Genomic DNA, 22,234 nt, shown 5'->3' with positions numbered 1-22,234 from the left:
TGCAAGCTGCAAACAGTGCTTTTTTTCCCTTTTCCCGCTAACTTGTGCAAAAAAGCATAACACTGTTCAAACAAATATTTGTATTTCTGCTGGATTCTGAAAATGCAAATACTCGCACTTGAGGATTTTTTTTTTTAATGAAACTTACTCTGGAACAAACTGAGCATGCTCAATTGCCAAGGTAACCAGAGGAAGTGGTAGTTTGACGTTAAGAGGGTGTAGTCATTAGGAAGCTGCGTAATCAACCCTTTCCTTTCAGTATGAACAGAAAACAGGCCTTTTAACCTGTTAAGCTGATCTTTTTTATCTACTTCTGTTATTTTTAACTAGCTGTTTTATTGATCTGTTGTTTTACCTGCTTCAAGCCAAATAGATTGGGTCAACCCTGCCTGTTTCCCATAGTGGCCAACCACCACATGCCTCTGGGAACCTCACAAGGAGGGAAGCCAACAGACTTCCTGTGCTGTTGACTTCAGCAACTGGTATTCAGTGGCAGAGTGCTTCTGAAGATGACAATTCCATTTTGCTATCATGGTTAATACCCACTCTCCTCCATGAATTTTAAATCCATGGGGTCAAGGTCCACTCAGCCTTCCATCCATCTGTGGTTGGTAAAATGAGTACCCGGCATATGCTGGGGGGTAAAGAAAGGCCAGGGAAGGAACTGGCAATCCCACCCCATATATACGGTCTGCCTAGTAAACGTCGCAAGACGTCACCCTAAGAGTCGGAAACGACTCGCACTATAAGTGCGGGGACACCTTTACCTTTACTTAAAGCTAACTGCTATAAGAACATGTGGCGGAAACACAGGGTGGGTTGGGTCCATGGTTTAGTTGTGCCGAACGCATAGTGGGTCTTCTACTGAAGCTCCCCAGGACTCATTTAGAGATCTACAGACATGGCATTTTTGTTGCAATATACATATTTCCTGGTAATAGATGGAGTTAAACTCAATGTTCTTTTACTGCTATAGGGAGCCTCTTTTTCTCTTGGTCTCCACATAAACATATCTGTTAATATATTCTCCCTTATACAGAATCCCATTTCGATTACCTTTCCTACTGTTGCAATCATTACTGCAGAGCTGTAATTTCCAGGATTTTATAAAGAGAAGCTACATTTCTTATCCTTATCCCCTGATTTGACAAACCTTTTCCCACCTCCTGTGCTTGTTCCATCTCCATATTAAACTTTCCTACCCACTGCTGCCACTTTCAAATCTTGGACTGGATATTCAGAAGTGCCACATCAAGTGGAAAACAGCCCCACTTTGTACTGACATAGTACTGACACATCTGAACAGATGGGGCTGCTATTCAAGTGCGCCATTCCTGGAAGCAAGATAGAAAATTTAAACTGGTTCAAGTGAAAAGCAGGAACCTGCATGATCAGCCCTATTTGCAGAATTATTTCCTTGCAGAATGATTGCCGTATCATGTTTAAAAACAAAGAACAAAAACCTTACTTGCCAAAAATATATGGGGGAGGGGTAGAGAAGTTAATGAGTTGTGCATGCTCTGATATGACTCTTAACATGTGCCCGAGTAATCTCAAGGAGGTAAATTCTCCTGGGATACATGGATGACATTCAGTTCTGAGACTTTATAACCATAAATTAAAGTTATGGTTCAAAAGGCCATGAAAGATGCAACAGATGAAACAAAAGCAATGCTGTCCAGGGGCATGAACAGAACACGACAATAACTTGGATCCTAACTTTTTTCTTCATACTCAGCAGGAGATTCTGTTCACAGAAGGAGAGCTGTGCTAATCCTAATATTAATAACAATAACAGTTGTAAATTCTGTTCTCTTCTGAATTAGAGCAGTTAAGATGTTCTCAGGAAATGATAGGAGGTCTACATGGAGAAGCAGAGAAATGGCTTTCTTATATTAGATTTATATCCAACCAGTTTATATAATTATACCTTATTGTGTAGGCAGATAAAACATCCAAGAGGAATTTCAAAAAAGTCAGCATTGACTCATAAAAGCTGCAGGCCTAGACCTTTTATATCTGGGAGTAAAATCCATTAAACTCAATGGGGCTTATTTCTGAGTAGACACGTATAGGTATCCACTGTAAGAAGGAAGCAAAGTGTTAGGACGCAAGGCAGACAAGGCCCTTGTGATAGTTATAGTTAAAAGAAAATGAAGCATGGTTGCTTAGAAGATCCAGAATCTCTTTCATGAAGGGTTCCCCCTCCCCCGAAGGTTTATATATTAAGGGATACCACCTTTCCCCGTATTTATCCTCAGGGCCCATTAAGGCCAGAGGATGAGGCTCTGCTTTACATCCCATCTCTGAGGGTAGTGATATCACATGCCCAGTTTCTTGTGTTTATAACTACCCGCTCTAATGTATTATATATTGCTGATTCACAGTTGTTAAAAAAAATCCAATATAAATAGTGTCCCCCTCCCAAGACAGGGTCTTTTTAATGGTGGTCCCTGTTCTGCGACCCCTCAATGTGTTATATGAGTGAAGGGAGCCTACACATTGAAATGTGCCACTCTGGGCCATACTAATGGCCCTGCCCATGATGTCACACAGCTTCAGCACACAACAAACAGGAGGAAACTGCGCTTGGAGAGAACTGCCCTAGTGATTGTGAAGCGGGTAGGCTTCCCTTCTCAGATGTCCACACAATGTGTAGATGTTGTGGGGCAGGTTAGGAGAGTCATGTGGCCCCACTGCTCCTTTCAATGTGTGAAGCCTCCCCACACATATATAACATAGAGTGGGTGGGCAGCTTTGCAGTGCTTTTTATAAATCCTTTTTTGTTTTGAGAAGAACCCTATCTCTGTTTATATGCTATTGTCACTCACTGATGTAATGTATGTGTTGTATGTTTACTTTTTTGGTCTTCCACCGCCTAGTTTAACATGGGATTTTTTTTTAATGATGTTTATATTTTTTATAATATCAATCTTGTAAGCCACTTTGAACAAAAGGATAAAGTGGGGTACAAAATTGTTAAATAATTCTGCAAACCTATACAAACTTAGGGACATAGAAAATTGCCTGGTACCGAATCAGACCATTAGTCCATCTAGCTTAGTATTGTCTACATTGACTGGTCGTGTTTCAGACAAGGTACATTTCCTGCTGTACCTGGAGATGGCAGGGACTGAACCTGGGACTTTCTGCATGCAAAGCAGATGCTCTACCACTGAGCCATGGCCCTTGCCCATTAAGTGGAAAAATATCTCATTGAACACATATACATGCATAGGATTGTGTTGCAAAATAACCCTTGAGGCTTCACTGTGTCTTTTCCTCTGTGAGTCAGATCTCCTTCATACCTTATACTGGTGATGTGAGCTGCTGTCAAGGAGGTTGACAAGAGTGGATGATTTTTACACACACACACACACACACACACACACACACACACACACACACACACACACACACACCTTTTGTGTCAAGCTGCTCCCACATAATGTGAGCCTATTTTAGCCACGCTCGAAAAGGAACCCCAAATAGGGTTTTTGTTGACATGGTTAAAATCACCTCAAACCATGTGGGAATCACCACTGAAAGAATTGCACTGGCTGCACATTAGCTACAGGGCCAACTGGTTTTGGTGTACAAAGCCCTACAGTTTGGGACCAGGATACCTGAAAGATCATCTTACCCCTTATGCACCCCATCTATCACTATGCTCTGGTGAGCACCTCCTGCAGATACCATCTTATCAAGAGGTTTGCTCTGCACAACATAGGAAGCGGACCTGACGTGTTGTAGCACCGACACTTTTGAATTCCTTCCCTTTAAATATCAGACAAGCACCATCTCTATTATCTTTTTGGTGCCTATTGAAGACCTTCCTCTTTCAATAAGCCCTTTAAGTAGAGGACTTATCCCAGTCTGTGTCTGTGCTGGAATTGCTTTTTAAGATGTTTTTAAAGTTTTATTTATTTATTTATTTATTAAATTTATATCCCGCCTTATGGCCAAAAGGCCCTCAAGGCGGCTTACAAAAACACGAATGTAACACATCATAAAGCATAAATACAATAATGCAATTCTCAAAATTAAATAACAAATAACATTATTAAAAGAAAAAAAATATTTAAATGTGTCACAATAAGAGAACCAAACACGTTATAAAAAGGCCTAGATAAAAATCTTCAATTTCCCAGCAAGTTGTGTGATTTTTTTAAAAAAAAGATGTTACGATGTTTTAGTATGTTTTTAAAGACTTTTGTTTTAATATGTTTTAAAGTGCTTTTAGTGTTTTAGTTTGCCGCCCTGGGCTCCTTCTGGGAGTAAGGGTGGGATATAAATTTAATAAATAAAAATTAAGAAATAACAAAAAGCTTCCCATGTGAAAATGCACCAACGCAGTTCAGTTAGTGGCAACAGTATCGTTACTAAAGCAGGGCATAATTACTATATTTACTTGTGTTCTCTGTTCCATGTTTACTATAAATATGTGAGCTTCTCCAGGGAAGGGTTCAATTGGCTGATGGGCAAAGCAAACTTAACGGTCCCACAAGCATTCTCCAGTCTTCATTTGTGCATGTTTAAGAGTTACTAGTTAACACTGCAAAAGGAGAAGCACCAGTAGCTGCTTTTTTCTTTAAATAAGCCTGTTGCAATAGATGTGCTCCAGGAATAACATTTATAGGAGGGTTTTTTTACCAGCTGTTTCTTAAAATACCTCTACATTTCTGTCTCTTCATTTTGAATTGTTTTATATTTAGGGGTGTTTCATGCCTGGGAAAGACAGAGAGAACAAAACAAAACCCAACCCTGATAGATATGGAAAATAGCATCAGTTGGGAAGATCACACAGCTTCAGGAATGGACTTTCAGTCTTGCAGTTACTGTTCAAAAATAATAACGAAAGGCTGTGAAAGGAACAACTGAAAATGTCACAGTCAGGGCTAAAGGGTGGCCAGGTGGGGCACTGGCCCGACCACCCCTGCAGCTACAGGGGGGGCCTCAGATGCCCCTTCCGTGATCCACGCCCCCCCACACCCCACCTACCCGTCTGCTGTCTTTTACCATTGCTCTTAACGAAGATGGCGGCCGCGGTTTCCCTAAGGTACTGAAGCCCCTGCTGCCATCTTAGTTGATGGCAGAGATGTCCGTGCGTAGCACACACATGTGCCATCAACAAAGATGGCGGCAGAGGTGTCATCCCCTTAGGGAAACCGCAGCCGCCATCTTCATTAAGGGCAATGGTAAAACACAGCAGACAGGTCGGTGGGGGTGTGTGTGCATGCGTGCGCACACACACGCCGGGGGGCAAGCTGATGCCCAAGGGCCCCGGCATTCCTGGAGCTGGCCCTGGTCACAGTATCCCTGCTTCCCTTCCCACTTTTAACAAAGCTAATCAAAGGGTTTCTTTTACTAATACAATCATTGTGCAGTTTTGTGACAGATGTTTTTGTGAGGTACACAAAGCTCCATTAATCTGCAGATGGGTTTAATTTTCTGGATGTAATGTCAAGGGAAAAATAAAAATGGAAGCAAAGAAGGGAAAGAAACAACAATACTTAAAATTAATTAATTGATGGTGGCAATTGCAACTTGAAGAATCAGACCCCTATGGAACAGCAAACCACCTTACACGTTTCTGTCTTCCCTTTTTTTGAGAGGGCAAGATATTCAGAATTATTTTCCATGAGCCTTTCTCTGAAGCTTTTTTTTAAAATGTAATTTTAAAAAATAAAAGAAAACAAAGCTAGTATATGATTCTCTTAAAGGTTTCCTAAAACATAGATCATGCTAATAGCCCCTAAACAATATCCACTTACTAATAAACTATAACACTGTCAGTTTCTCCTTTTGTACAAACACAGAAAGTCAACGTATCCTTTCTATGACCCACATTTTATTCAATGAATCTGAAACTTTTTGTGGTGAGATAAACTTCTAGAGCTTATTAAGGATGGATTCTCCTACGGTCAAAAGATTTGATAAGAAGTTCCTATCCTCTAGAGCAGAGCCTGTAGGATGAAGGTGGACCTCAGCCTTCTTGAAACCAATCGCTGGCACTTCCTGAACATCTCACAGCAAGGTCTTTTGATGCAGTAGTTCCTGCACTGCATGGTTTCTCTCTCAAGAAAAAGCACAGCAATGGAGCAGTAGAAAGTATTATTAAAGCTAGATTAACCAAGCACATAGAAGAACAAGCCTTGCTGAAGCAGAGCCAGCATGGCTTCTGCAAGGGAAAGTCCTGTCTCAGTAACCTATCAGAATTCTTTGAGAGTGTCAACAAGCATATAGATAGAGGTGATCCAGTGGACATAGTGTACTTAGACTTTCAAAAAGCGTTTGACAAGGTACCTCACCAAAGGCTTCTGAAGAAGCTTAGCAGTCATGGAATAAGAGAGGTCCTCTTGTGGATAAGGAATTGGTTAAGAAGCAGAAAGCAGAGAGTAGGAATAAACGGACAGTTCTCCCAATGGAGGGCTGTAGAAAGTGGAGTCCCTCAAGGATCGGTATTGGGACCTGTACTTTTCAACTTGTTCATTAATGACCTAGAATTAGGAGTGAGCAGTGAAGTGGCCAAGTTTGCTGACGACACTAAATTGTTTAGGGTTGTTAAAACAAAAAGGGATTGCGAAGAGCTTCAAAAAGACCTCTCCAAACTAAGTGAATGTGTGGAAAAATGGCAAAAGTGTAAAATTATGCATATTGCAGCAAAAAATCTTAATTTCACATATACGCTCATGGGGTCTGAACTGGCGGTGACCGACCAGGAGAGAGACCTCGGGGTTGTAATGGACAGCACGATGAAAATGTCGACCCAGTGTGCGGCAGCTGTGAAAAAGGCAAATTCCATGCTAGCAATAATTAGGAAAGGTATTGAAAATAAAACAGCCGATATCATAATGCCGTTGTATAAATCTATGGTGCGGCCGCATTTGGAATACTGTGTACAGTTCTGGTCGCCTCATCTCAAAAAGGATATTCTAGAGTTGGAAAAGGTTCAGAAGAGGGCAACCAGAATGATCAAGGGGATGGAGCGACTCCCTTACGAGGAAAGGTTGCAGCATTTGGGGCTTTTTAGTTTAGAGAAAAGGCGGGTCAGAGGAGACATGATAGAAGTGTATAAAATTATGCATGGCATTGAGAAAGTGGATAGAGAAAAGTTCTTCTCCCTCTCTCATAATACTAGAACTCGTGGACATTCAAAGAAGCTGAATGTTGGAAGATTCAGGACAGACAAAAGGAAGTACTTCTTTACTCAGCGCATAGTTAAACTATGGAATTTGCTCCCACAAGATGCAGTAATGGCCACCAGCTTGGATGGCTTTAAAAGAAGATTAGACAAATTCATGGAGGACAGGGCTATCAATGGCTACTAGCCATGATGGCTGTGCTCTGCCACCCTAGTCAGAGGCAGCATGCTTCTGAAAACCAGTTGCCGGAAGCCTCAGGAGGGGAGAGTGTTCTTGCACTCGGGTCCTGCTTGCGGGCTTCCCCCAGGCACCTGGTTGGCCACTGTGAGAACAGGATGCTGGACTAGATGGGCCACTGGCCTGATCCAGCAGGCTCTTCTTATGTTCTTATGTTCTTAAAAGACCTAGCCTGGCTTTCAAAACAATTCCCTCTCCTGGTGGGGAGGGGACTGACCATTTCATTCCTGAGCAGGGAGAGAGAAACTTTTTGAAAGTGGCCAGAGCCATGTTTTCAAAAGATGTCTCTCGCACACTTGTCCTGTAAGCAACGCAAAGCAAATCTTCAGTCCACGAGCCATTCAGCGTCCTGGTGAGCGCAGCCTACTCTTGCTTCTCCACAGACAGAATTTTCCAGTGCTCCCCTCAGTCTATTTTTGATTCAGAAACTCTCATATCTGTCTATACATCATATATACTGTCATATATACTTTTATATTCATATTGCTTTCTGATCTTGATGTTACCAATAAATCTAAATCACAAACGTCATAAGCAAAAAAAAAAAGGGAGGGGGGAGGAAGGAAGGAAAAAAAGACTGCCATCTGTCTTTCAGAACTCACTATGGATGCTAGACTTGATTTTCTTTTAGTGACACAGGTGACAAGGTATTATTTTTTTCCTTTGGAAACAATTCAAACAAGCTTTCTGTCTTCCTGCTTTGTATCAGGTAGTTTGTTGCCTTCTATATTTGAAGGTCTATCAGTGCAAAAAGTTGCCATGCTTATTTGCTTTCCGCCTTTATTCACACCAAGTGTAACATGGTAGTTCCCCCCCTGTTCCTTTCATATACTGTGTAAAAAGCTCAGAGTCAAAGGTAAGGAGTTGCTCACAGTAGGCTCACATACAGTGTAATATCAGGCACAAAGACTTTTGCCTGTTTTCTAATACAGTCAGGGCTCTTCATGGGTGTACTAGAAAAAAAGGGAGCTGTGTACACATACTGAAGTTCACAGGGAACAACCCTCTTTTGGCCTCTGCTGCAAGATAATTGTGTGGCAGACTAATTCTCTGATTTTCCTATATTGTTTTCTTATTGAGTTTTATTGTATTTGTTGTTATTATTTTAAACTGTATACTGCTGAAGGGTGGTTAATATGTAAATAAATGAAAATAAATAAATAAATAAAAATAAATAATAGCAGCAGCAGCAGCAGCATCCCTTTAAAAAATGTACTGTACAATTAATCGAAGAGCCGTTTTTGCAAATCTCCTTGAGCTAGGAACTTGCATTTTTTATGCTTGTGCTGATCTTAAAAACAGCACAAGTATGTTGACAGAGCTATATAAAAATAATAGCAGAAAATAGTAATAGCCTAGAAAGTTCCTAAGAATTATAAGTGCGGTTCCACTCACATGATGAAGATTACCTGCTTCTTCCTTTCCCCTGAAGTCCTCTTTGCACACTGAAAATCTGCTCTTGAGGGCTGGGGAACCTTCTAGAACAGCACTTCCCAATCTTTATGACTATGGGATGCCCTTTGTAAGCACAAAAGTTTTTGTGACCCCCCCCCAATGCTAATTGTAATTTTAGTCCCTGTTAATTGAAAAAATGGTGCGTGGCAAAAATCATATCTCCAAATATCCATTTCCATTAAAAGCTCCCTGCAGACAGGGAGGTGTTGCTTTCTTTTCTTAATGCAAAGGTCCAATCAAATTGGTATCCCCGTCCCCCCCCCCCACACACACAGTCTGAAGATGTATAGTCCTGTCTCCCAACACCAGTGGGTTGCAGTGTTGGACTAAGAACCAGGTTCAAATACCCACCCAGCCATGAAGCCCATAGGGTGATCTTGGACCAAACACAGTCTCTCAGCCTAACCTATCTCACAGGGTTGGTGTAAGGATAAAATGGAAAGGGGGGGGGAACCATGTGCACCACCTTGAACAACTTGGAGGAAAGGTAGGATATAAATGCAATAATTAAATAAATACATTTCTGCTGCATTACCAGGATCCCAGTCTCAGCCAACCTGCTGAGCTTTCTTTTCTTTTTCTTTTTCTAATAATAATCAAGAAGCAGCAATGTGTTGGTGATGGGGATGCTAGGTTGTGCACTGCAGATACCACGGTGCACAGACTGAGGACTTGGTTAGCATGTACTTGGGGAATGAAAGCGGAGCAGAAGACAGATCAGCACACACACAAGCACACCTGCCCCTCCTGCAAGCATCTGCAGGGATGCATTCATTCAGGCACACGGTGGGGAGAAGCCCTCAACTGCTGCAGTGTCTTGGAGAGAGAGATGGGGTGGCAGAGTGTAGGTGGAAGAAAGGAGGGACACTGACACACACCCTTAGCTTCAGAAATGGAGGGTGAGCAAATCCTGTGCTTCCTCACTGCTTCTTGGCTCTGTCTGGGCTGAAGGCAAAATTTGGGTGGCCTAGTAAATAAGAATAATTTTTAAAAGGAGGTGGCAGCAAAGCAGGAGCCAAGAAAGACAGGCAGGGTGGCTGCCAGGAAGGAGGGGGGAAAGCAGCCTTTCCTTGCAGCCTTGCTTCTTTTTGCTTCACAAAAAGCCTCTTCTCTCATTCTGAGCAAAGGTATTGTCAGCAGTGGCACTGCAAGGAGACTGGAGTCGGCAATAGTAAGCCCCTCTTCTTCCTGGTAACTCTGCCCTCAGCCTCCTTCGGCATCTGCCATCTGTTTTATAGGCAGACACCTGCTCTTGGCACACCTGAAAGACACTCTGCCGCTTCAGCAAAAGTCCTCCCCTCTTGTTTGGAGCAAGGAGGAGGTATCGTCTGCAGAGGCAGTGGGGAGTAGACAGCATACAAGGAGGGAAGACTTTTTAATAAATAAATACATACATACATACATACATACATACATAAAAGCATTTCTTTACTGTTCATGCCCCCCCCGATTACTTCACAGACCCCCCTGGGGGTCATGGCCCCCAGGTTGGGATTGGGAACCAGTGATCTAAAATAACATTCAATGGTCTGATTTGCAAGCCATGCTTAGTATTAACATGTGTGCATGCAGGCTCTCAGGGAGGAGATCATAGCCACTTTGCTCCTCCCCTGTCATTTTGCTGTTACACCGCAGAGAGCTCACTTATAGTTTGTCTTAGTGTGTTACTTGAACCCAGTCTTGTGGCTTAGCTCTCCTAGACAAACCACAAGCTGTAAACCATAGGACAACCCTTGGTTGTTCTGAAGACAGCAATACTACAAGCCTGAGTTTGGACAACATATTAAGCCAAACTATGGCTTAGCTCAGCACAGTGTAGCAGCAATATGACAAGAGGGAAGGGGAGTGTCTGCAATCTCCCCTCTGGGAGCCTGCATGCTCACACATCCATACTAAACCATGGTTTGCCTGAGTGTGAAATGGAACCAAGCCAACGTGGCACAGGAGGGCAGATACGAGACCTGAGGAGTGGGGAATATAACTGGAAATCAGAGACTCCCCTGCCTTGTGAGACAGAAGTACCATGGCTCCAATATAAACACAAAATAAATTCACTAATAGGCAAAAAACCTTGCGGTTTAAGAACATACCTATAGCCAAGAGATATTTCTATCAAACTTTAAAAAGCAGGGAAACTGAGCAGCTATAAGTGAATGCATCAGGGTAGCAGGAGACCTGACCTCCTCTCTGAGATATTGGACTGCCCTATAAATTTGTCAAAATGCAAACACAATTTGGGTTGGTCTTTCACAGTCCAATCCACTTGCTGTGTAGCTTGGAAGAGTTTGGTAAAATGTGCCTCTGAGCATATGGTGAGTGGTGGCAACACCTGCCATCTCCAACGATAGAGAATTATATTTTTGTATGTTTGTTGGTGTTCTTCTTACTTCTTTCCTGTGTTACTAATGTTTCTACAGAGAATCTAAACTAGAAAATTTTATTTCCCTCATTATTCATCCTAGAAATCTGTGTCAAATTTATTTTTATTAATTTCAAAGCCTTTTTATTGGTCAGTGTCATATGATGGTGAAGACAGCCTTTTGTGTTTCAAATTGGAGGTTATGTTCTATTTCTGTTTCAGGTGCATTCAGCCAGATAGGCGACTCAAAAATAAAATTTATTATTATTATTATTTGAATCTGAAACTGCAGTTTGGTGTAAAATCAGACTGATTACAATATGTTGCTACTTCAGCAGTGACTCTAGCTGTTGGAAAAAAGAGGATGCATGTTTTCAGCTTGCTATGTTTAAACTACTTTATTTAAGTCAAGGTGGGCACGGTCAATTAAAAACATAGAGCACACCTAGAATTTTGCTAGAATATATTTCACCTTCTATTGTTTCATCTTATGCAAATTGAGACACTCCTGAGGTCCACTGGAGACTATTATGCAGAGGTCAGTGCCATTATTTGTTGTAGACTGCCCAGAGACCTTCGGCTATGGGGCAGTATACAAATGTAATAAATAAATAAATAATTCCACAATTATGTTTGGAGGTTTTTTAGTGTAAATTTTGCAAAGTGTTGCTGTATTGCACATCTTCACAGATCCAGAATCAAAAGAAAATGACTTCCTATAGGAAATTTCACTAAAATTGCAAAGTAAATCAGACATATTTAAAGTGACCATCTGAACTATATCAACTGTCTTAATAATGTTGCTTCCTTCCTGCTAAAACAAGATCAGCACAGCACATGTCTTCTTTCTATTATTTGGGCTGGTTACAGGTGTTGCCACCACTCACCATATGCTCAGAGGCACGTTACCAAATTCTTCCAAGCTACACAGCAAGTGGATTGGACTGTGAAAGACCAACCAAAATGGTATTTGCATTTTGACAAATTTGTAGGGCAGTCCAATATCTCAGAGAGGAGGTCTCCTGCTACCCTGGTGCATTCACTATAGCTGCACAATTTCCCTGCTTTTTAAAGTTTGATAGAAATATATGTTGGCTATAGGTATGTTCTTAAACCGCAAGGTTTTTTGCCTATTAGTGAATTTCCCTGCATTTTAATCCTGCAGGTAAGAAATGGGATCTGTCCAAGTTTGCTGAGAATGGATTGATCATTTGCATGCTTATTGAGTTCAATGGGATTTACTCCTATGCAATCATGGTTAGGATAGGAAAAACTGAGCATGGGGGAGAAGAAGGGGGAAGGGGAACGAGCGTATTGGAAGGGGACAAAGGAAGGGGGAGGGGAGGGCAGGTTTGATCATTTGCATGCTTATAGAGTTCAATGGCATTTACTTCCGTGCAATCATGCTTAAGATAGGTAAAACTGACCATGGGGAGGAGGAAGGGGAGGGGGAGGAGGGGGAAGGGGAAGGAGGGAATTGGAAGGGGATGATATGGGTAGGGAGGGACAAACGAAGGGAGAGGGAGGGGACAGGAGGGAGGGTGGGTTTGATCATTTGCATACTTTTTTAGTTCAATGGGATTTATTTCTGTGATGTTTGAAAATGGAAATGGAATGCCTTCAAGTCAATCCCAACTTATGTTGACCCTATGAATAGGGTTTTCATGGTAAACGGTATTCAGAGGTGGTTTTACCATTGCCTTCCTCTGAGGCTGAGAGGCAGTGACTGGCCCAAGGTCACCCAGTGTGCTTCATGGCTGTGAGGGGATTCGAATCCTGGTATCCCAGGTCGTAGTCGAACAATGACCTGGGGGAGGGGCAGGGAGGAGAGGAGAGGAGATTGGGTGGGTGAGCATTGGGCAGAGGGGATGTTCCTTTCCTTTCCAAAATGAAAACATTGTGAACAGTATCATTGTTTTTCAGCCTTTCCCCTACCTTTTTATTCTACAACAGGCACATGTAGCCTACCACCCACATTTAAACCAAAGTTGCCCCTGGCCACATCCACACCAGGCCTTTATTTCACTTTGGACAGTCATGACTTCTCTCAAAGAATCCTGGGAAGTGTAGTTAGTGAAGGGTGCTGAATGTTGCTAGGAGATGCCCTGTTCCCCTCGCAGCCTTCAATCTCTTCACAGCTCTCTCAGTGGAACAGGAGTCTCCTCTCAACACCCTTCACAAACTACACTTCCCAGGATTCTCTAAGGGAAGCCATGACTGTCTCATGTGAAATCAAAGTCTGGTGTGGGTGTGGCCCCCTGATTAGCCAAGCCCAGCAGCTGTGAGTCTGGCTTTTAGAACACTGACAGTTGGTTCTTACTGAACATGCCCGGGCTTATCATAGGGTCCCAGCCAAAATTTATTAAATTAATTAAAAATCAGCCAGGCATTTTTTTAACTTTTAAACTGCAGAAGATGAAGGTCAGAGTATGGAGAAAGGTCAGTATTAGGATTACAGGTAATCTGTGAACATAGCTGATTTTTAATGAATTTCAACAGATTATGAGAACTCTCAGAGAAACAAGTCCAAAAGGGCTCTGGGTTTTTCCCCTCTTTTTACACTTTGAACTGTCTATTCTCTCTGACTGTTTTGTGTATCACCATGAAAATTTACAGGGTTGTTAAGCAAACATTTCTCAGTTCAGGATGATACATTTTGGAAGGTTTTGTTTTGAAATGAGCTTATGGGAAGCATCAGAATGGCATGGGGGGTATTTTCAATTTAAGATTGCAGAATGTGAAAAATCCCCACTGGCTATAGTATATGTAGTGGCTGTATAATAAAAATAATTATGATTGTTGCTATCAGTATTATACTAATACAAGTAGGACCTGCAACAAAACTTTGTAATGTGGTGTATTCCTGCTCAGGATTCCTGCCAGTCAGCTAGCTAGCCGCGTACACACACACACACACACACACACTTGTCTCTGTCTCCCAAGAGTCACTCTGCATTCTGTCCCCACTCATTCCTCATTGGGCTATTTTTAGAGCCTGTCTCCTTGTATGGTTTTTTCCTCTAAAGTTTTGTTGTTGGTACTTCTACAAATATTACGGTCTCCCCAAGCCTGCTGATACTTCCTTAAGAACATAAGAAAAGCCTGCTGAATCAGGCCAATGGTCCAGCATGCTGTTCTCACAGTGGCCAGCCAGATGTCTGTGGACAGCCCACTAGCAGGACTTGAATGCAAGAGCAATCTCTCCTCCTGCAGTTTCCTGCAACTGGTATTCAGAAGCATACTGCCTCCAAGTGTGGAGGCAAAGAATAGCCCATCATGGCTAGTAGCTAATTGCAAGCCTTATCATCTATGAATTTGTCTAACCCTCTTTTAAAGCCATCCCACTTAGTGGCCATAATTGCCTCTTATGGGAGTGAATTCCATAGCTTAACTAGGTACTTTCTTTTGTCTGTCTTGAATCTTCTGCTGTTCAGCTTCATTGGATGTCCACAAGTTCTGGTGTTCTGAGAGGAGAAAAAACTTTTCTCTATCCATTTTCTCTATGCCATGCATAATTTTATACACTTCTGTCATGTCACCTCTTTCTCGCCTTTTCTCTAAACTTTGTTGTTGTTGTTATATGCCTTCAAATCGATTACGACTTATGGCAACCCTATGAATCTTTTTCGGATATATTCATAGGATTTTCAGGGTAAGAGATATTCAGAGGTGGTTTACCATTGCCTTCTTCTAAGCCTATGGCACCCGGTATTCCCACACAGTCTCCCATCCAAGTAGTAGCCAGGCCTGACCCTGCTTAGCTTCCAAGATCCAATGTGTTCAGGGTAGTATGGCCATAGGCTTTCTCTAAACTAAAATGCCACAAATGCTGCAATCTTTCCTCATAGGGGAGTTTCTCCATGTGTTGTAGCTTGTGCATCGCTAGATAAGGAGAGGCACTTGAAGAATAAGTCTTATTAGTATACAGAATAAAAAAACCTCACAGAAGTTATTATTATTAATAACTTGCTTTCAATTAAAATAATTGCAACAACGATGATGAGGATGATAATTCCTTCTCATTTTTGTTTGCTGTCTCAGAAGGATGAGGTTTAACTGTTACATGTATGCAGTAAACAGCTCAGCTCCAAGTTTTACTCTTATCAAGTCCTCAGGCTCAGACATTGGTAACAATAAGATGCCTCTTAGCTCTCCTAGATGAAAATCCCCTCAGTTCAGCTCTCAAGTCCACCGTGCACTATTGCACTCCAAAATGTTACTCTCTTATGTTTTACTGCTCATGAAACTAGGGTGGCCTATGTCCCAGTTCTCTGTTTGAAGGGATCTTGTGTTTGAAGGGCTGTCCAGTCCAAGTCTAGTTTATAGATAAATAACCACAAGAAGGAGCAGCCAGGACCTTCAAGTCACCCATCAGCCGTTAGCACCCAGGCAACAAACTGAGCACATAGGTCAGGTAGTCACAGTCTTCCCCACTATGCAATTCTCTTTAAATAATAGTAATCATGGCTTGTATTCATCTGAGTCCTACTAAGAGAATAATGAAATTAATGCACCCATTAGTCATGTATATTAATTCTAATGGGCCTACTCTGAACTGGTCTAGCACTGACTACCACCCCATATCTTCATTTATTGCTATACTTATAATATGCAAATTTTACGTAAAGCTTATCATATTTTGACGACTTCTTTTTTTTTCAAAGTGTAAAATGGCCACAACTAGGTAAAATTGTGCACTGGTAAATTATGACACAGGGTCCTTAAAAAGGTTAAAATAGCACACTCGTTTCTTTTTTTGTTTCTCCTGGGACTTTTCTTCGAAAGGAAAATGCAGAAAATCTCAGTGAAGACTTTTAGGCAGCATTAATACACTACACTTCGAAGTAAGCCTTTGGATGAAAGATACTGGACCCTAATACTGGTTTATAAGCCTTGCTCAGACAAAATGTGGCCCCAAAAGCTTTTCCATCTTACCCCCAGGACTCTCCCTAATCTTCCCCAGAATCCATTCGTCACTGGCTCTGCTCTGCAGCCCCTTTGTGTTTTTTTGCATCGCTGGAACATCTGCTTGAACAAATGAAAAAGTCACATCCATTGCTCTACCTGCTTTTGCCTGTGACCCCACCGGACACTGGCCCTCAGAAGGCTGCCCTTAGGCCAAAAAAAAAAAAAGCTTTTCCACCCCTGCTTTAGGTTTACAGAAATGAACCTATCTGAGCCTTAGGCAGGAGTGTTCTCTTTTCCCTCTCCTCTTCTGGTGTGGGTGGAAGCTTCTGCTCCCCTGGTGAAATTAATAACCACAGTTTGTTATGTGTAAATTCAGCAGATTAGTTTAAAATATATTCTATAACTGATGGTTAATTGAAACAACCAAGATGAGAACTTGGTTTCTGATCCTGGTTTCTTTCCATAAACTATAGTTTAAATTATCAGCAGTTTCTGGTTTAGGTATAACAACAAGCAGCAGTTAGTTTGAACCAGGAAGTATCCTCCATGTGGCTGTGCCAGAGACGGAGTGAGGAATCCATGAGCCCTAGACTCCAGCAACCTCATTCCCATAATGCGAAAGAATGGTTTAGCTTTACTTCTGAAGTGGGCCATAAAGTTCTTGTAGCCACTTTGTATTTAAAATCTAGTTTGTATTTAAAATGTCTCTGCTGATAAAAGTCTTATTCCTACAATCCCACTGAGTAATGAAGCTAAGGGAGAGTGGCTTATCGAAAGCTACGCTAGATCACTCAGTGCTTCCATGGTTGACCACTGAAAGGAAGTTTGTCCAACTTTTTATCCATTGGACCAGCCTTTCCCAACCTGGTGTCCTCCAGATGTTTTGCACTATAACTCCCATGAGAGTCCAAAACATGTGGAGGGCACAGGTTGGGGAAGTCAGCATTAGACAATAGCAAGCCTCAATGGCTTGACATGAGACCTACTTTATACAAAGGAAAGACTATTTTTTTGTAACCTGGAGAAATCTCTAATTCATTTTCATATTTATTTACAATATATTAACCAAGACCCCTCCAATACCTCAAGATCCCTAACAAATACAGTTCTAAAAATCTTTTGAATTTCACTTTGTATATTTTGCAATTTATTTTGTTGCTCAAAGTTCACAATAAAACTTTTAAACCAAAATAATCAAATAACAGACATACAATTAAAGCTTGTTAAAGCAGCAGATTATTATTACTTTTTTACAATTTAACAAAAAAGACAAATAGTGCAATGCTATACATGTCTACTCAGTGGGGCTTACTCCTGAGTAATGTGTAGGATTGCATGTAAGAGTTGTACCCAGGTTCATCATACTCTAAGTAAACCCTTAGAAATCAATGGATTTAAACTAACAGTGACTAATTTAAGTCTGTTGATTTAAATGGGTCTACTCTGAGTATGATTTAGTTGGATTCAACCTATGATTCAGACTAGCCAACTTGGGAGCCTCCCACTGTTTTCTGCCTTAAAGACAAACTAAAAAGTAAAGTCTCCATTATCTAAAGGAAATACCAATTGTGTAAATTTCTTGATTATCTGAATTTCACAGATTGCCCTTCATTTACCAACATGGCAATCACTTTATATAAACAGAGCTCCTGTCAGGGCTGGTGCCAAAGGGCAGCCAGGTCAGGCCCTGGCTGAGGGCCCTGAAGGGCCCCTCATTAGGGCAGGAGAGTAGCGCTTCCCTTCCACGATCTGCGGCAGGGTTCCTGCTGTGGATTGCATGGAGGGAGCTTCCAGGCTGCCCGTCTGTTCACTCACTCCACCTACCTCTCTCCTGTCTTTGCTGATGTGCACGCTGCACGCACAGGGCTGCCATGAACCAAGATGGCGGCGTAGGCTTCTTTAAGGGGTTTATGCCCCTACTGCCATCTTGGTTGATGGCAGGCATGTGCGCGCATGTAGCGTACCATACATGCTTGCCATCAACCAAGATGGCGGCAGGGGCATCAGCCCCTTAGGGAAGCCTCTGCCGCCATCTTGGTTGATGGCAGCCCTGCAGCAGTGAAGACAGGAGAGAGGTAGGTGGACCAGGCAAGAGCACACCTGGGGCAGGCTGGTGCCCAAGGGCCCAGTCATGCTTCCCGCCAGCCTTGGCTCCTGTCTTTCTGAATTTCTGATTACTGGAATAAACTGTATACCCCAGAGATGATTTGAATAAACGAGGTTGTAATGTAGTACACTCAGTTATCCTGTGGATTACAACTAAAATACAAGCTCACTGCTTGCAGCATTTCTAGAGAGAAAGATTTTGCGTTTTGTTGGATTTTGTTTGAAATAGAAACAATACAGCCTAAGTGTAGGAGCTCTTGCTATAAATTGTTGGTGCTGAACAAAGCTATTTGACTCTTTTCCTTATTAAAAAGTTGTCTTTTTGCTAGGTAGTTAATACAGTTCATAGGGTGGAATTCAGTGCTCTGTCTTGGGGGGGGGGAGAGGTGACTTTTCTCCAGTTTCCCCTTCCATCTGCAGCCCCCTGTACCACCTACTATGATGTTTTAGAAGGTCCACCAATACTCTGGAACAGATTTTGGGAGGAGGGCACAGGAAGGAGGAATAAGAAAAAACCACTTCTCCTCCTTGCACATTAATAGAGATGTCAAGCTGATCAAAAGCTGTTATATGAGCAGAACAGCTGCATTTTATTCCACCCAAAGTTATTTTTTTAAACATTTGCAAGTATTTTCCAGCTGTAAAAATTCTCTATATCAGTCTTCGCAGCCTGGTGCCCTCCAGATATTTTGGACTAGAACACCCATCAGCCCAAGCCAACATCGCCAATGGTCAGGGATGATGGGAATTGCAGTTGAAAATATCTGGAAAACACTACGTTGGGGAAGGATGTTGTATAATTTGTAGGTTCCAAATACAATTCAAACGTCAATGTTTTTGCCCCTTTGTGGAATTTCCTCTAGGGAAGATTGACAGGGAAAGAGGAGGCAGGAGGAGAGAGGAAGTGAGAGAGTGCGAGGAATTAGAACATCTTATGAACAGAGAACAGAATCACACAACAATACTAGGACAATGGATTCCAAGACACAGTAACATGACAGATGGACACAGACAAGACATAAAATTGCTACCCAGGGCAGTTGGGGAGGAAATGAGGGAAGCAAAAAGACTTTTAACAAATCAAGAAAAACATAATAAAATAAAATAAAATAATATAAAATAAACATTGGGACTGCAGAAGTAGCCAATGGTATTTGATGAAATTATCCAATAAGAAAGTCGGCTATATAACAAATTGAATAGTTTTAAAAATAAACAGATATTCTCCCCACTCCCAAAAAGTACACTATAATATTGCTGGCTTAGCCTGAATGCGTCACTCTGATGAAACAAGATGGTGTCACTATAGCCATGCATTAGTCAATGGAGGCCATAAATGGTTAGTTACGTCAGCTAATAACTACTGCATGTCACAAAAATGCTCTTACACTGACCCCAAAAGAAATAAAATCAGTACAACAGATATTCTGCACTTGCAATAAAATTCTTTTTATGCCATCAGCAGTTTGTATGTGGGAGATGGGAGGGTCTGAAGGAGAGGTTTTTAGAGATACTTTTCCCCTGTTACATTTCTTACTTTAAAAAAAGAAAAATATGTCTACAAAGAAATAAGGAGAGAAGAAGACACTCCACAGAAGCACAGGAGAAAGAAGGGGAAAAGGCAGAATAAAATAAAGGAAGGTGGAGCAAGAATCTTCATTCTTTTGTACACAACTTTCTTGGGTAATCTTTTTCAGTATGAAAATTTGGAATATTTAGGATGGCAAGAAAAGATTTTGTTGCCTTTGTTTGACTGCAGATCCATATCTTTCTCAAGTGGACTGAATTCTTATTTCATTGGAATTAATCCAGAAATAAAATGTAAAAGTTCAGCAATGACTTTCAAATTAAAAAAAATGGCAATATGGTGCCACCATGACCATGATAATAATAATAATAATAATAATAATAATAATAATACATTTAAAAGGAAATATCAACCACCAAAAATTCATGCGGCACAAGATGAGGTGTAATGACAGAAAATGTTTAAATATATACAATGAGTATATCTATATATGCACAGAGTTAAGCATGGAGATATTGATAGATATACCTGTATAATTTTTTTCTCCCTGCCCCAACCCTCCCCAAGGATAACTTGTGGATGAAATTCTCATTAAAAATACTTAAAATAAATTAAAGAAAAAACTCTAAAAAACTTAACATGCTTTGTACACTAATAAATAACAGTATCATGCATCTCTCCACATTAGCGGATGACAGGACTAGATGAGGGCATGAATTTCTGTGTAAACATGTGTGTGATGATGAGGGCTATTACTAAAGTTGGTTTCACATTAATCTATAACACACATAGATATATATATATATATATGTACACACACACACACATATATAGTGTACATATAGATATCAAATCCTTCAGAGAGGCTTTTGGCGCTTAAAAAGGAGAAGGGTCAGTACTTTAAAATCAAACCATTAAAAACATACAAATTAAAATAAAAGGGACTCTATAAGGCATTTGCATGAACAATCAGTAAAACTTGCTTGCTCGCTCTCTTTTTGTGGCAAAAGACAAAAAAAGTGCATGTAGCTAGGAAGTTCCATCCAGAGCTGGCCCTATCATCAGTTTGAGTGAGGCGAGCACTTCAGGTGTCAGATCTGGAAGGTAGCAGTGGCAGCCCCCTGGTTGTTCCTCCTGAGCCTCTGGGCCTGTACCTTTCTGTTGGAGTACAGAGCTGTATGTACTGTGGCTTGTCCTGCACCCCCATAACTAGCCCTCAGGTGTGGTGGAGAACACTATTTCATGAAATAAGATTCAGCTGCCAGTCCAGTCAGCTTCTGTACATGGAATAGTGGGCAGCACCATCTTGTCCTTTGCTTCAGGTAGAAAAACGTCTCGGGCCAGGCCTGGTTCCATCAAACACTGTTTGTTGTAATACAGCCCTTTCATGTGGCCTGCAAATACTAAAAGGGTGAATATGTGTAAAGCTTACAGATTTACCTAACATTCTTCTAATTTCACACATTTTGCTGGCACTCACTATGCTTGGCATGTTTTAGTGCAATAGCCTTTGGACCTTCCCATTTCTATGGAGGATTGCTATGTGCAGAAGATTGTTAGGAAAAGCCTGCTGGCTTTATTCAGTGGCGTGTCAGCTTCACCTTATCAAACTTCTTGGGAGAATAAAATATACTGACATTTTTGTTCTGTAACAAACGAACAAAATGCAGACAGGAGTTTCTGTCAGGATAATAAAACTAAAGTCAGTGTACATGAGCTGTGTAAACACAAGGGGCAAAAAGAATGCTTAAAAACCACAGCTAAGGTCTACTGTTATACCAGATTTTGCTTCTATCTTATTGTTTTGATGAATGCCATAAATATACCAGGCTGCAGTTTTCTACAATTTTTCATTTATTAGTGCTAATCTGAGAAAGTCCCAAAGAGGATTCAGAAGCTCTATATGCACATGGCGCTTCCGTTCCCTTCTCAGATCACTTCACATCTGGTAGAAGGAACAATTCTACACATGATGAGGAATTCCTTCATGCACTGATATGAATGGGGAGAGCCTGCACATGCAGGAACATTTGCACATCACACAATTCACAGATTTTGGATCAGGCCAATAGTTCTTCCACACATGTGCACTTGGGTAGATTGAAACACAGCCAATTAACACCTCTGTGTTCAAGGCTGTACTCTGATGCAGACTTACTTGGGAGATAAGCTCTACTGAACACTGTGAGACTGGGTAAACATGCATAGGATTATGCAGTCACTTTATGGAGAGGAAACGAAAAAGTCCTTCCATTTACATAACACTCAGCCCAGCAAAGGGCTCTCCCATTCATTTTAACTGCTTTGATCTTAGAAACATAACACAGGGCTTAGCTGGGAGACACCTAGAGGTAACAAGTCCACCAGGATTGTACATTGTTGCCAGCCCTCAGCCATCCATGATCAAGCAATGAAACAGAGACAGCTAGGTAGGGCCATTTTTCATTTTTATATTAAGAGGGATGGTATAATGATATCTGGATCCAAATAAAATGC

General features: G+C 41.4%; 1 protein-coding gene and 1 pseudogene across 6 annotated transcripts in view; both read right to left on the bottom strand.

Moving 5' to 3' along the window:
* Positions 1-22,234, bottom strand: part of NRXN3 (neurexin 3) — a 1,913,991-nt gene that overhangs the window by 37,694 nt on the left and 1,854,063 nt on the right. The window lies entirely within an intron of this gene.
* LOC133378598 (5S ribosomal RNA) lies at positions 14,890-14,998 on the bottom strand (annotated as a pseudogene).

This window comes from Rhineura floridana, chromosome 2 (assembly GCF_030035675.1).
Source record: "Rhineura floridana isolate rRhiFlo1 chromosome 2, rRhiFlo1.hap2, whole genome shotgun sequence".
In the NCBI taxonomy this organism is placed as follows: domain Eukaryota; kingdom Metazoa; phylum Chordata; class Lepidosauria; order Squamata; family Rhineuridae; genus Rhineura; species Rhineura floridana.
Note: the sequence above shows the minus strand (reverse complement) of the source record. Positions and strands in the feature narration are given on the sequence as shown.